This window comes from Numida meleagris, chromosome 2 (assembly GCF_002078875.1).
Source record: "Numida meleagris isolate 19003 breed g44 Domestic line chromosome 2, NumMel1.0, whole genome shotgun sequence".
Taxonomy (NCBI): domain Eukaryota; kingdom Metazoa; phylum Chordata; class Aves; order Galliformes; family Numididae; genus Numida; species Numida meleagris.
In genome coordinates, this window is record NC_034410.1 from 89,834,291 (window position 1) to 89,849,492 (window position 15,202).

At 45.3% G+C, this 15,202-nt stretch overlaps 1 long non-coding RNA gene across 1 annotated transcript; it reads right to left on the bottom strand.

Moving 5' to 3' along the window:
• LOC110394060 lies at nt 1,165-14,977 on the bottom strand. The gene is made up of 3 exons (XR_002435353.1): nt 14,638-14,977; nt 3,213-3,322; nt 1,165-1,334 (listed from the first exon to the last, which is right to left on the bottom strand). It is a non-coding gene; the product is annotated as an uncharacterized LOC110394060 (long non-coding RNA).

The following is a 15,202-nucleotide window of genomic DNA, read 5'->3' on the forward strand; positions in this document are numbered from 1 at the left end:
TGGCCCTTTGCAATTACTAGAATGTGCAAATATAATTTAGCACAGGTAAAATTCAATCAGTCACCCTAAGCACAAAGAAATCTCCATCTCCCAGAAAAAAAACCCAGAGAGTGTTTCCCTACAAATGGCACTGGGGAGCTGTAAGAGTTTCTAAAACAAATTTATTAGAATATTTAAATTCAAGTTGTAATGGGAAATTTAGCTCAATAGGTGAGGTGGCAGCGTGCTGGAACCCAAACGACACAGGCAGAGAGATTTCCAGGCCCACAGCTTGCTCAGCTTGAAGCACTGTTCCAGCTCTCAGAAGGGGATTGCAAAGCCTCAGCACACAGGCTGCTTCCAGAGCAAAGCCCATGGGTACAGACAGGGCTGGGGCACCAAGGAGCTGGTATGGGAACACACCTCCACAGAGGAGGTCCTGCAAAGGCACCGCAGCAGATGGGAGAGCACGTCCTTGGCCATCGCCATCTCCAGTGTGGTGATTGCAAAGGGAGGTGGCTGAGGTCTGAGCAGTGGCAGCCCCACTGCTTGGTGCCCACTCCTGGTGCTATGGTGGGGCAGGGCAGAGGTGTGGCAAATCACAGAATCAGAGAATCATAGGGTGGTTTGGGTTGGAAGGGTCCTCAAAGCCCACCCAGCCTCACCCTCCAGACATGGGCAGGGCTGCCCCCCACCAGCTCAGGCTGCCCAGGGCCCCATCCAACCTGGCCTTGAGCGCCTCCAGGGATGGGGCACCCACAGCTTCTCTGGGCAGCCTGTGCCAGCGCCTCACCACCCTCTGAGTAGATAATTTCTTTCTAACATCTAACCTAAATCTCCCCTCTTTTATTTTAAAGCTATTCCCCCTTGTCCAAACGCAGGAGCAGGGCTGTGAGCACCATGCGCAGCCACGGTAGAGATGGCCACTGGCGTGGCTGGAAATCAGGTATAGGTTATGGCTCTGCAGCTTTTATAAAATTAAGCCTTAACAAGGAGATGCGGCTTTAAGGGAAAAAAATAAGGGGAAGCAAAACCACAAAGCTTCAGGACAGCTGTTTTTACGCTCTTCAAGTGACTTCAGCACCACAACGTTTTGTTTTTCTCCAGCTCCAAGGCCCCCCCCCTCCACCTCCTGCTACGTTCAATGGAAACTTTGTCATCAGCTTCAAAGGACTCAGGATCAGGCCTCCGACGTGTTAATAAGCAACAAGCGTTAGAGTAAGAATTGCATTTACTGTGAGCTGTGGCTGCCTGCAGCGATCACACCACAGCCTGTCACGGATTGCTTTGTGCAGGAAGCCCACGCCCAAGATCGATCAGTGCATGAGAAGAGACAGCTGAGAGACGTTCCTGCTCTGCAGAAATTGGGAGAAAAGAAAGGGGAAGGAGACAGGAGTCATCAGCAGCTGGGTGTACGCAGGGATTGCTGGAAAACTCTGGGGAGGCTCCTGGTACAACAACTAGAGAGCACCTAGGATGTGGTGTGGGAGCTCTGTACTCAGCAATGCTGAGGCCGCACTTTGAGTGCTGTGTTCGGTTTTGGGCCCCTCACTACAAGAAAGACATCGAGGCCCTGGAGTGTGTCCAGAGAAGGGCACAGCCGAAGCTGTGAAGGGTCTGTAGCACAGACCGTATGAGGAGCGGCTGAGGGAGCTGGGATTGTTCAGTCTGGAGAAGAGGAGGCTCAGGGGAGATCTTATCACTCTCTACAGTGGCCTGAAAGGAGATGGTCATGAAGTGGGGGTTGGCCTCTTCTCCCAGGTAGCAGAGGTAGGATGAGAGAGTATGACCTTAAGTTGCACCACGGGAGGTTCAGGTTGGATATTAGGAAGAATTTCTTCTCAGAACGAGTGGTGAGGCAGTGGCACAGGCTGCCCAGGGAGGTGGTGGAGTCACCATCCCTGGGGGTGTTCAAGGAACATGTGGATGTGGCACTGAGGGACATGGTCAGTGGGCATGGTGGGGATGGGCTGACGGTTGGACTAGATGGTCCTAGAGGTCTTTTCCAACCTTAATGATTCTGCAGTTCTGTGAAAGAAAAGAGCAGCAGCCTTGTGCATCCTGAGCTGTCACAACTACGCTATCAATAGTAAGGGCTCTGTCCTTGAGTATACACAAATCCACTTCTCCCACAGCACCCAGTTTGAACATAGAAAGCACCATCAAGCAAGTACTTCAGAAAACGGAATAAAATAACCTTCAAAGAAAGTAAGGCAATCTTCTCTGTCACTTCTAGAAGAAGTAGTCAGCAGAGGCTTCCTTCAAAATATTTTCAAACACACACCTAAGGAGTTAGAGGATAGCATCTAAGGTAAAACCCACATTTTGTTCTGTCCACAAGACTTGCCTTGCCATTGAGGCTCAGGTGACATTTTTTTTTCACATCACAGAATCACAGAGCAGGCCATGGTGACATAGCTGGAGAGGTCCAACCATGGAGAAAAGGGGACTTTGGATTTCTGCACGTAGGGTAGGGTGGGAAACAACAAAGGTACAGGGAAACCAACAGCAGAGCTGAGAGATGGCCAGATTTGCTTGTTCCCTGATCTGTAATTCTACCAGAATTTCTTTACCTGTGACAGCAGTTAGAGGTGTTCCTGTGATCCTGCACTACCACCGCCAAACAAATTCTTCCCCACTCAGCAGTCCAGCAGCTAACCTGGGCCCTGCGGTTACTTACTTCCATCACAGAATGGGCAGCTTTGAAAAGTAGGCTTTGTGGCCCCTATCTGACCACAGGCGGTGTTTTCATAACCCTTCTGATCAAAAACCTGCCTGCTTGCCTGCCCGCTCATTTTTCTGCTGCTCTGGACCTCACTGCCCCTCTCAGTCTTTGCACCTTTTGGCTCCTGGGGCAGTGGTGTGCCATTTGCTCAGGGTTCCTCCCTTCTTCCTTCTAAATCACTCAGTTGCATCCTGTTTTTCTATCTTGCCCTAAGCCCTTCCCTTGGACCACAGCTTAGGACTGGCTGTGTAAAGCAGCACCCACAGCATAAAAGCTGCTTTGGGGCTGTGGTGACGGAGCTCTCCAACAAGGGACATCAAATTCTCTTACAAAATTTCTTTGGGGGAAATGTGGGAAGTGCTGCACACGCTCAGGTGCTGATGATTAAGCTGTTCTCAAATGCTTTATAAGAAGTCCCAATTTGCTCAGAAATTTAAAAAAAAAAAGAAAGAAAAAGGTACCTATGCTTTCTCTGGGGGGATCACATGTTGCTATGACCCCTGCTTACCTCACGGGTTGCTTTCTTTTGGAGTACAACATTTCTCCTGGTATAGGCTGAGAAGCTGTGCCCCCACCTCTATGGTAAAAACCCACGTTTCCTCTGGAAGTCAGAGCAACCTGAGGAAGAGAAAGGAAAGCAAGTGAATCCATCAGAGCAGAGCCTGACACATCATAAAGATGCGGCATTGTTATCAGGTATCATTCTAACACACTTGCTGCGCTACACCGCTCGAAGTTTTATGACCACAAAAACAACCCGCACGTACACGCCGACGTGTGACTAGCCGTAGACAGCTCTCAGCGTGTTAGTTTCATCTCGCTCAAGAGACAAACAAGAGATCACAACCGGAGCTGCTGGCACGCGCTGATGCGAGCAGCAGTGTGGGGTTCTGTCAGGGAGTCAAAGCAGCGACCAAACCCAGCGCTCCCCTTCCGTGGCTCGCGATGTCTACAAAGCCAGCTCAGGCACTGAGCTGCCACCCAGAGACACGTGGCAAAGGCAGCCACCCTGTGAACAGCAGATGCAAACATTTTGTTCACACTGGATTCAGAATAAATAAAGGGGAGCCAGGCAGCTACATTCAGGCCCAGGTAAAGCAAGATCTGTAACGCATAAAACTGATGTTAAATGCATGAAATCTCCTGTTTTGAGCATCAAAACATAGGCATGGCCCTGAATGCTGATGCGCAGTTGGAGATACATCCCACAAACAACACAGGCTCCAGCTATCTATAACAGCTTTCCACTGCAACCGCTGCACTGCTGTAATTGGACAGACACTGTGGTTGGGAATCTCTTCAGAGATCTACTTTTCAATTAAAGTTTAATTTTCAAGCAAAGGGGTTTATACAGAGTGAGCACCTCATTGTGGCACTGTTTCAGAACATGAGGTGTGTGGGGTTAGCACTTCCTGGGCAGTGTGAGGAAGGAAAAGCCAAAGAAATAACAGCAAGATTTGGCTTTTTCCAAAGTCTCTTCCAAGAGTTGTCGTATCTCTTCTTCTCAGTTATAACCTTCTGATACAGGAGATCTGGATCTCTGTTGTCATCCAATTGCAGGGTGAAATAGCTGGGAATAGTCCAGCAGACCCACAGCAACACAAAGACCCTGGCGATTTCCAGATTCCTGCTATAACTCCTGCTGCTCCCTGCACCTCTGGGGCACAGGCATCCAACACCACTTCCACAACTCCTGCCTCAGGGCTCATGTGGCCACCCCCAAGCACCACAGAAGAAGTCCATTCCCACTTCCCGGTATTAAAGAGTTAATCCAGCTGGGCTTGGGGGATCTAGGAAACGAGGCAGATGAGACAGCTACATTTGCAAGAACATTTGTTTTGAATCCAAACTGCTTCCCCAAGTGTATTAATATGAATTACCAGGAGATTGTCTGAGGATTTATATGTGCAGTATTCCAAGAGAAAAAAAAAATGGAAAAGCCTGAGCAGGAATAGTCACTTTTAAATTAAGATAAATTACTCCGAGTTTCTTTTTAAAATATATGCGTGTCCATTGTTTACGATGGTGGAGTTCAGAATGCTGAACGTGTCTGCAGAGAGGATGTACGCCTCCCCTGCACAACTCTTTGCTCCAGTTGTTGGAGAGACAGCCTGATAACACTGAGGGAAAAGAGGGTGGGAAGAAAAGTAAAATGTGGAGGAAAGAAAGTGGGAGAGAAGGAGAGAGAGGAAGAGCACGCAGCATTATTGACAATTGCTAATCTTTCGGTGGGTTGAGGGTTTTAGGTGTAAAGTGGAAATTAAATTTTGCCAGGATGTACCACAGTACGGCCCCTCTCCATTTGCATAATCAAATCAAAGGTAAGATTCAGCAGCATGAATGCTCGACCTGCCAGCAAGCTGTTTGCTTCATAGTGAGAAATAGGGAGAGAAAAAAATCCTTTAGGAAGTTAGCTCTTTCTCATGCAGTTCATATTGTATGTGGCACAGGCAGCAGATAGAGAATTTGCTACAATATATTAGTTTGATAACATTGTAGAGGGTTTCTCATCAAATGCAGAGATGGGGAATTATAGTTCCAAGGCCTAATTTAATAACAAAGTATGCCGTTGTTAAAACCATTTTTTTGCCTGCACCCTATAAGCAATGTGTGCATTGTATGAAGAATCTGGGAAGAAAAATTGAAGAATTATGCAGACAAATACTGGTATGTGGCCAGGGCTTAGGAAAACATGTAGCTGCCTCTTGGTGTCCTTATTGCCCATAAAAGAACATTTCACACGGACAACAGCTCAAATTTATGTGGACCCTTAGGGGTAAATTTTCAGTACAGTGAATAGAACTCACACACGCAATCACGTTATTGTTAATAGGAGTTGTGTGGCTACTTCTTCCACTCTATGCTAAAAATGCGTCCCGCGCTGCAGAAAGCTACCCATCCCCAGAGCACTCCTGCTCCCACTCTTCTCCTCCGTCAGAAGGCCTATGGGAGCAACGATGACGGATAGAAACTTCACTTACATGTTTCTTTTCTAATCACCCGGCTACATGCACTCGGTTCAAAATTCGTTCCGGATATAGCAAAATTTTGGATGAAATCATGAGTGACCACAAGGTGCTGTGCCTTGGCAAGCTACTTTTCTCCTGTAGATTGAACACCTATAAGAGTTGTGTGATGGTTGGCAACATGCTGTCCACATCACTACATCTTCAGCTTGATTACAGGGTTGGATGTGCCAGAAGTACCCACTGTGCAACATGAGCCCATCTTTGTGTTGCTATCTGATCTGCAGCACCCACCAAAAAAATACAACAAAATCAGCAATGCAGGAAGTGCTCCTCTTCATTTGTGCTGGTTGGACATCATTTTTGAATGGACTTCTTCCATGGAGAGAAAGCATGGCTTACTATGTGCAGACCAGTGACCATCCTGCACACGCTCTGCAAAGTAATGAGATCCCATCCAGCAGCAGGAAGGTCTCATGTGGAGGGAAACACTTGGCTGAGGAGGTAGTTGATGTTCCAAATAGTTTTTGTATGGTCCTCCTCATACCCATACTGCAGAGACATACTGCCTGATGGGGGAAGAGATTCATGTCCAAGTCTCCTGTTTGCTTTTCACAGCATTGTCTATTGACCAGATACTAATTTTATTTGCCACCATTTAATTTCTTTCTTTTTAATTAGATACACTAGTTACTCAGAGTCTTGCTTGGGATTGGTTTCACAGCCCGTCATATTTCTTAGACTATGATAGGACAATTGGCCATTAAATCAAAGCAGTGCTAATAATGGTCACTACCACTACGAGGAGAAACAAATGGGGAGGACATTGGAAGACCCCTCCACCTTTAACCCTCTTAATACAAATTCAGATTTAAGTTAGACAAACAAAAACCTTGACACCTCAATTACACTTTGCATAATCACAAGTCCCTTTGGCCTACGTAATGGTCAGTTCCCTGCACATAAAGGAAAAGCAGAAGAGAGAGAGCAGTGAGGCGGGGAAATTACATAGAATCCCATAGACATGTCACTCAGAGAGCAGGCTGCTGTGGGCAGTAACGGGGCTCTGGCTGTTGCACATCTTGTGACCCAAGCCCCAAATATTCTGAGATGTTGTTCTTTGAAATAAGCTCACCCACCTTGTGCCCGCCTTCCTTCACTTTCTTCCCCGTATGCTGTCTGCATGGGAGGTTCCTGCAGGTCTCTGAAATAGCTGCGCCATATGGCCCCTGCACACAGCAGGAAGGTGGAAAAATCCGGAAGGAAAAGAAAAAAAAAAAAAAAACAACAAGAGCATCCCTGGAAAACTTTATGTAGTAGCTCAGCAGAGCTACAGCTGTGGCCACAAACAGAGGCAACAACTGGAATGTTACGCGTGATGCATAGGGCATGGCAACAGCGCACCGCTTCCCTGGAAGGCAGCTGAGCTTTATGTGCCATTTAGCTGAGAAACCTCCTCGCATCCTGTAAAGCTCCATTAAAGCACACAAGCAGGTGTGGCAACCCTGGTGTTTGCAGTGGTAGATCACTCGGCTCCCCTTGCCTCCAAAGTACCCTCCGCTGGCTGCCTTTCTCCAGGTGTTTGCGGAGGAGCCTAATGAGACTGATTGGGACATGCTGATCAGCTTTCATTATGAGCTGTTTTCTAGCAGTCCGATTAATCAAAATAATGGTATGTGCTGTGCATGTGTTTTATGGCTGTGCCCGGTTTTGCTTTCAAAACTAAAATAAGACACCTGTTTTCCCCACCCCGTCTTGCCGGGTAGTCCCTTTAAGAGCATAACCTTGTTATCAAATATATAATATACCGTCAGAGCTGGGGAGCTTCATACACACATAAATATCACTCTTCCAGTTTGTGCTTTTTATACTGGAAGAAGAATCTAATGGAAATAAATTCAGTCCATGGGTCAATTACAGGCTTATTTTCATATTTATGGACTTAATACTTCCACACACAAAAAGATTCTAATGATAGCCTAAGGCGCAGAGTAATCAAAACAACAGCTATTGAAAGGGAAGGAACCAAAGGAAAGTACCACTTTGAAATTCTACCCCCATCTCCTCATATTGCTATATACAGTATGTAAAAATGCTTTTTCACAAATGAATGTGATATTTACCTACTCACCGTCAGCCTAACATTAAAAAGAAACCAAAGGCAAAAGTCGTTATGAGGGCTGCTCCGAAAGTAATGCCTCCTATTTTATTACATTGGCCCACAACATCAGAGGCGGATGTTGGTGGTATGGCAGTAGAGGTTGAACCTTCCCACTGATACCCCATTACATTTTGTTACCATTTGACAGATGGCAGCAGAAGGGGCAGTTTTGACACAACGGTGTTGTCAACGGTTTACGGGCAGGTTCGGCCCGGTTCCGTGACCAATGGGGCGGGGGACCCACAGACCCATGCCCTGGGAAAGGGAAAAAGGAAAAAGGGTAAGGAGATGGGCCTAAAAACAGAACAGCAGCAACAATCCGAGGAGAAACAAACTAATTTACTAAATAAGATATCAGAAATCAAAATAACACAATATAATAAAATATAATTAAAATTGAAGCTAATAAATCCAATAAAAAGAGAGAGAGTGTCCAAAAACCAAAAGGCCTTACTCTAATGCTGGTGGTGAGATGCTGCCGGGACAAACAGGAGGGGAGCGGAGCAAAAAAAGGGACGTCTTGTGATATGTGGACAGTTTTTATCTTTCCCTCTGAACGGAAAATGGTAACAGAACAGCAAAGTCCTCTGGGAAATGTAGTTCTTCTTCTCTTCTGAGAACCAGGTACCCAGAACTATCCACGATCCATGGAACTGGAGCATTAACTCTTTAACTCCCAGTGCACTACATGATGTTATGATGTGGAATACCGATAACCAAAAATCATAAAACCATGACATTCCACCCCTTATTCCACATCACTACATCATTTTTATTATATATATATAGAAACAAACAATTATTAACATGCATCACACACACAGATATATATATACCTATATATAAATGGAATTACTGACTGCACTCCCCCAACATCAAATTCCCTTGTGGTACACATTGAACATCCCCATTCTTCCGCATCACCCACCAAGTGGACCCAAGTCCCTGAGCAAAAACAGTTCCTTCTTCTTCTTCCTCTCCCTACTGACTTCCCATGCTGGTTAGTAGAAGAGGCAGGGTTCTGAGATTCCTTCACAAACCGGCGATGTCCCTGTGCTCTGTGGTGATCAACAGATGCAGGAGGCATCCCTAAGGACAGACAGCAAGTGTCTTCCGAGGCCTTCCTTCTGCCCTGCAAGGATGTGTGGGAACAGAAGGGACATGCTTAAGCTTCTGACATCAGCTGGATCAAGACAGACTGCTCAAGCAATCACCAAGCACTTTGTGCATTTCAACTTTCTCATGTTGTTTCTTGAATTAGTTAGTTATCAGCAATTATTGGATTGGAGCATCTTGCATTTGGTTAGATAAATTTATGTTGTTACTTTTGGCATTTTATGAAGATGTAATAATCTCTATTGACAATGCATCTATTAGTTTGGCACAATGCTTTCTAGCCATCAAGGGGATTTTTATGGATCTGAATTCAATGCAAAAGGTCCTAAACTTCAATCCTATGTTCTCTAGAAATCTGACATGAGAAACAGCAAAAGAAAATATTTTCCTCATTTTCTGATTATTTGCACAGCCCTTGAATGCCTATGAATAAACTCTGCCACACCACCTGACACAAGAAAAATAGCCATACAGGAAGCTTAATATTTGTTGTAACCTCAGTTTCCTGGAGCTGGAGCGCTCCCTTAAATAATTTACAGCTCTAAAAGCGAGATAAGAGTATCTCCAGTTCTGGCTTCGTTGTGTGTCCTGGGTTATTCTAAACCATTTTCTGTAAGGGACATCCATCATTTCAGACTCAGCTTTACCTTCATCCCACATAGACATCTGAGAGACAGCGACTGGAAAGAATGCCAGAACTGGAGATAGTCTGATGTCATTTTAATGACTGTGAATTATTTAAAGAAGAATACTACCAGAGTCCCAGTCATTTGGAAGTCTTTGCTAAAATGTCTAAAAGGTGTGTGACTCTCTAGTGCACACACACAATGAAAATAAGGGTGATGACTTTGATTTGAGAGGGAAAAAGTATGCAGGACAGGAGAACAATTGTTCAGTTTTACGCCACAGGACTCTCAGACAGAAGGGAACAACTTCACTCAGAAACAATTCCATCATTTTTTTGCTATATTCCATTCCATACCATTATATTCCATTTCCATACCGTTAATAAGATCAATGTTATTAAAAGCGATAAACTACCCAGTATACCTAGAACCCAACTTTCACCTTTCCAATCAAGATACTAATGTCAGCTGACATCACCAAATATTCAACATCAGATTTTCTGGGGTCCAGGGGGCAGAGATGTTCCAGGAGCTGCCAGAACTGCTTTGCTACAGCTAGAAATGAAGCAGGAAGGGAAGAATTATGAGGACAGTAACAACTGTTGTGATAGATTTGGATATGAAACTGCCCTGGCAGCTGTGACCCTAGCTTGAGCTTAGTGGTGGGCAGTGGGAGCTCCCTAACCCAGAGGGTAAGGAGGTAGAGGAGCACCACAAAGAGCACCAAGCTGACCTCTTGCCTCAGGAGCTGAAATGGCTTGGACTGTGATCTTTTCAGCTGCCTTCTCCAAAAGGAAATTTTAAAGACAGCACATAACTGAAAAGACACCGGCAATGTCAAGACATGCTTTCTATGCAGCATTACAAACTATTCCACCACAGATTACAGCATGAGCCTTCTCTGCCGCACAGGCATTATCTCATCTCTTTAAAAGATGAGTGGATTCAGCCACAGAGAGGTCATGTCTGAGGTCACACAGAGACCTGGGAATCAGGACCCACCAAAGTGCACTACGACAAGGTAAGAGACAGCATCCATTGACTTCAGTGGGAAGCCCAGGGTAAAGAAAAAGGCAACCTTCTATAATTGGTGGAGTTTTCCAGTTCCACATGTGTGCAGGGGCTCCACATATGTTGGCTTCAGGTCCCTGAAGCATGGCAAACGGCACGTGTCCTGTGTTTCCTTCAGTTGTGTTCCTCATTTCAGGCCATTGTTCCAGGCACTATCTTTTGTTTGGGCCTTGGCAGGCAGTAAGACAGAGAATGCTAATGAATGTCTTCGCTCCAAGCACAATATGAGAGAGGCATCTCATTTTCATTTTCTTTCCTGGGAGCCTTGAGTTTTAAACTTGAGCTAGGCAATGGAAATGAGATTCCCGTTAAAATGATGGGCTCTCCTCTTTGTGCAGATAGCTGAAAGACACTGGATAAGTCACTTCTCAAGCAAAACTACACAGCCTTAAATGTTAGAGAGCAATACAGACATGCAATTTACTGATTCAGAATGGAAACTCTTGCATTTTATTGGTGAAAATAGAAAAATCCCCTTCTACAATTTAGAGCTCAAGTACCAGCTGTACTTAGAGATTTGATGCAGGTGATTGTGCTGCTTCGAATTCGGTAGGAGAAGTTGGCATCATCATAAGAACAGTGCTGGCTTCAGTTTGTTTCACCTAGACTTTGACCTCAGGGATCAGGAGGGATTCCTGAGGTTTGGAGATGTTCTCAGTGGTGGCCAGCTTATCCCAAATCTGCCAGGTAATGAAAGCTCTTCTAAGTATGTACACATTTCATCTGGCATTGTACAGAAGTCAGCTTTTCCTGGCTGAGTCGTAGCTGCCCAGTGTAAGCTGAATTCCTGGTTTTCTAAAAACTCTCAGAAAGTGCATCCAAGAGCTTGGTGCCTAATTAAATCATCTCCCCCAAATTCCCGGCCCTCTGCTGGCTGAGATTTTCAGAAAGCGTGCAAACAGTGGATTTGCCTTTCAGCAGGCAGTGTTGAGATCCGCAGCCACCACCGCCTCCCAGGGAGATCCTGCCTGTTTGACAGCTTTGAGAATCTTGAAATTATTATGCTGCTATTTAAATGAAGAGCAAGGGCCTAATTTTAGGTACCTGTATCTGCAATCTGTGCGCGCTCATTGCCATCATTTTGAAATTCCTCATGCTATGGTCAGAACGGGACTTCCTTGGTCCTAACTTCATACGTCAGCTCGTAGAGTTTTGGCTGTCCCCTTTTGGTCCTTTTTCTTAGTGAAGTTGTCTGCACTCACCCCTTTCCCAAGTCTTAAAATAAAATACACGCACTGGTGGTTTGCATATAGGCGCTCCACGCATATGAGCGTCCACATACACTTGGGTACACGTGCGCGTACCTAAATCAAAGTGTGTCTTAACACAAACAGTGTATCCTCAGGGGAAGTTTTCCCTGCGTTCACAGAAAGGTGTGTGTGTCTCTGTGTGTGTGTATGAGAGAAAGAAAGAGCAAGAGAGACAGACGGAGAGAGAGTGCACCAGGAATTATCTATGCATAAAGAAATTAAAAGAGAATATTTTTCCAGAGCAATTGAAGCCCATCTCCTGAACAATGACGACAGCTCCTCATTTTCGACAACAATAGAGGGCACGTAGGAGTCAGCTCATTAGAATATCTGTGGCTCTTTTCTGTTCTCTCTGCATTAAGCCCCCATAATGTCAGTTGTCACTTATTAATGACAATTAACTAGTAATCAGCAGTGAGACTCTTCGAGGTGGTCCTTGCCTGACAGGTGAAGAAAGAGAACATTGCGTAGTGCCATGCAGTGACATGGAACCTTCAAAGGGAGCACGGCATTTCCATAAATTATTTCAGAAAGAAATTTTCTTTTAGACATTCTCTTTAAAGCATTAGGATCTTTAACCCTAGAAGGACTATACGGCTGCAGCTGTCCTCCCTCCCCCTTCCCCTTATCGCTGGTATTGGATAAAATTGGAAGGCAGCCTGATCTGTCATGTAACCCAATTCCCATCTGGGGCTGGAATAGCTATCAACCCACTCTGCTGAAACTATAAATACCTTCCCCTGATACTCAACCTTAAGTGCTCACTTAGGATGATGCCCAGATATCAATAGTGAAGTTGCCAACTGAGAGCAGCTAGGTGGATGGACGGTAGGGGCTGCAGCACATCTATTAGTACGTCTTTAAAAATTAAGTGACTTGCAAGCTCTCAAATTATGTACACGGATAGCCTGTGAAATTGCACCACCTTCTCCCCTGTTTCTGATTGCTTTTACACCCACTTGTTCCGTCTTGTCTTAAATAAGAAGGTAACTTCTGTTACTGTGTGTTTTCACAGCAACCAGCATGCTCAGGGCCCTGGACTCTGATTGCTACTGCAATACAAACTTGGTGTAGTTACTGCCCTTAGAAAGTGGTAAGAGAAAAAAAAATACAAATAAACAACCCAGCAGCAACAAAACAACCCTTAATTTTCTCCCCAAAGCTTTCCTCTTTGCTCCTCTCCCTGTCTTATGCAACACCAGGTAAAGAGCACTCACTCTCACAAGTCATTCAAACTCTTTGCTCAGCTTCCCTCCTTACATTCCCTTGCCCCAATACTGCAGCTTTGGAACAGACAGTCCTGTGAACTCTTTACACTGAACGCTTCAGCTGTCCACTGCAAAAACCTTGTTTCCTGCCTGAAACAAATTCATTCCACAGTTTTTGCAAGAGGTCAGAGAGGTTCCCAGGCATCACTCGGGCATGCCCATGTCTCCCAGCACAGAGCCCCTTTCAGCCTTATCTAGCCAGTCCCCTTATTTCCTAACAGGCAAAGGCTTCTTCCACCCTTTCCATTTTCATCCCTCTCAGCCCTGTCTTCACAGTCCCTGCCATCTGGTCTTGCTAATAGCAATTATTCTCCCATTGCTTATTCTTCCCATCTTTTCCTTCTTCTCGCATTGGATCTCCAATTCTTTTTTTGTGCTGCTTTTCCCCTTTCGGTGGCTGGTGATCATTAGACGCTATTTTCAGTCATTCCTCCATCCTATTTCTTCTTTTCCAGGTTCACAGTTGTCAAAGTAGACATAAAAAATGTGGAAAGTGACACTCATTCAGCAACCCCCAAAACTGAGGCAGAGGATCCCCATGCAATGTTAAGCCCAGACCCAGTGCCTTTTTTAGAGCACAGCTATCTAATTTTTTTGTATTATCCCACAACAGAAAAGTAGTGATGAAAAATAGTACAGACAGTTAATGCTAAATGGTACAAACTTTAGCAAGACAGCACTTTGGAGGCAGCTAAGAATACAGTTCTCCTTTGAACACAAAGACACACATGACTGCAAAAAGAAATGTGCTATACAGTGCATCCTTGAAACACATTTTATCATCACGCTACACACTCTGATACGACTATATATAATTATTAATGCAGCATGCCCGTTGCAAACATGCTGAGCGTGTTTGACCTTGGATTGCCAAGTAATATACCAACTTTGGGCGGTGTCTGAGGCTGCAGTGGTTTTCAGTGACAGTATTTGCACGTTAGTAAGCTTAGAGCTTGTTTACACTGAGGCTTTTCCAGTTAAATCCCTATAGTTATACTGGTGTCGATGGACAGTTTCCCTGCCACAGCAGTCATGGGCAGTTCTTATTAGAGCACAGAGATGGCCTCTTCCAGTTCAGCTTCAGTTGCTTTCAAAGTAGTTGGAAACTGAAAAAAGAAGTCCAGAATGAAAATACCTAGGGAGTGACTTACAGCAGTGAGACAAAACGCCCATGAATCTCACCTCCTACCTGCAGCAGGTCTTGCTTTCCTGGGAAGATGGGCTGGGCAGAAGTGATCTACTGCATAACATTTTCCCCTTTGTACACATGAACCAAGGAGATGCCAATGACCCTGCGGCCCAGGAGCAGCATTTTCCAGAGCCACACTTCATACAGCAGGGCACAGCTGGTTCAGTTGCAGGGGCTGACTGAAAACATGAAGCTTTGTATCCCTCTATTACAAATGAATTCCCCTGCCATCAGCTTCTCTCCCTCTGAGCCCACCCCCAGCTCCTTGCACAGCAGAGCCACTCACCAGATCTCCTTGCTCTGCTGGAGGCTGGGGGGAGCGGGGAGAAGAGGATGTTCCTGACACCGAGCTTGTAGCGGTGCTTCCATGACAACAAACAACACGTTACACATTGGAACCCTGCAGCAATAAACTAAACCAAACCAGGACTTGGAGGAGGTGGTTAGTTTTTAAAGATCAGTCTACTCAGAAATGCTCAGGTTAAACCACCTCAATATCTTTGCATGTCCAAATACAGAATGGGGAGAGCAGCAAAAAAAAAGTTTTTCCCCGAGTTTCAAGTGAAGCAGCCTTTAGGATTTTACAGCAGTGGTCTCCACTGGCTGCAGGATGATGGCAAACGGTGTGTGACTCTATCTGTCTGTGTGGACCTGAAGACTGTGCCTCTTTCCAGGGCATGATAACGTACCTTGTCATTAAAAATTACTAAAACTCAGAATTTCAAGTAATTCAGCAGGACTGATAAGTGACCTTGGCACTATGTAGTCTCGGGCATCCAAGCTCCTCTGAAAGGGGCATCAAGGGGTGAAGGGATTCTGAGCATGGCAATACACAGGATGATATAATGAAA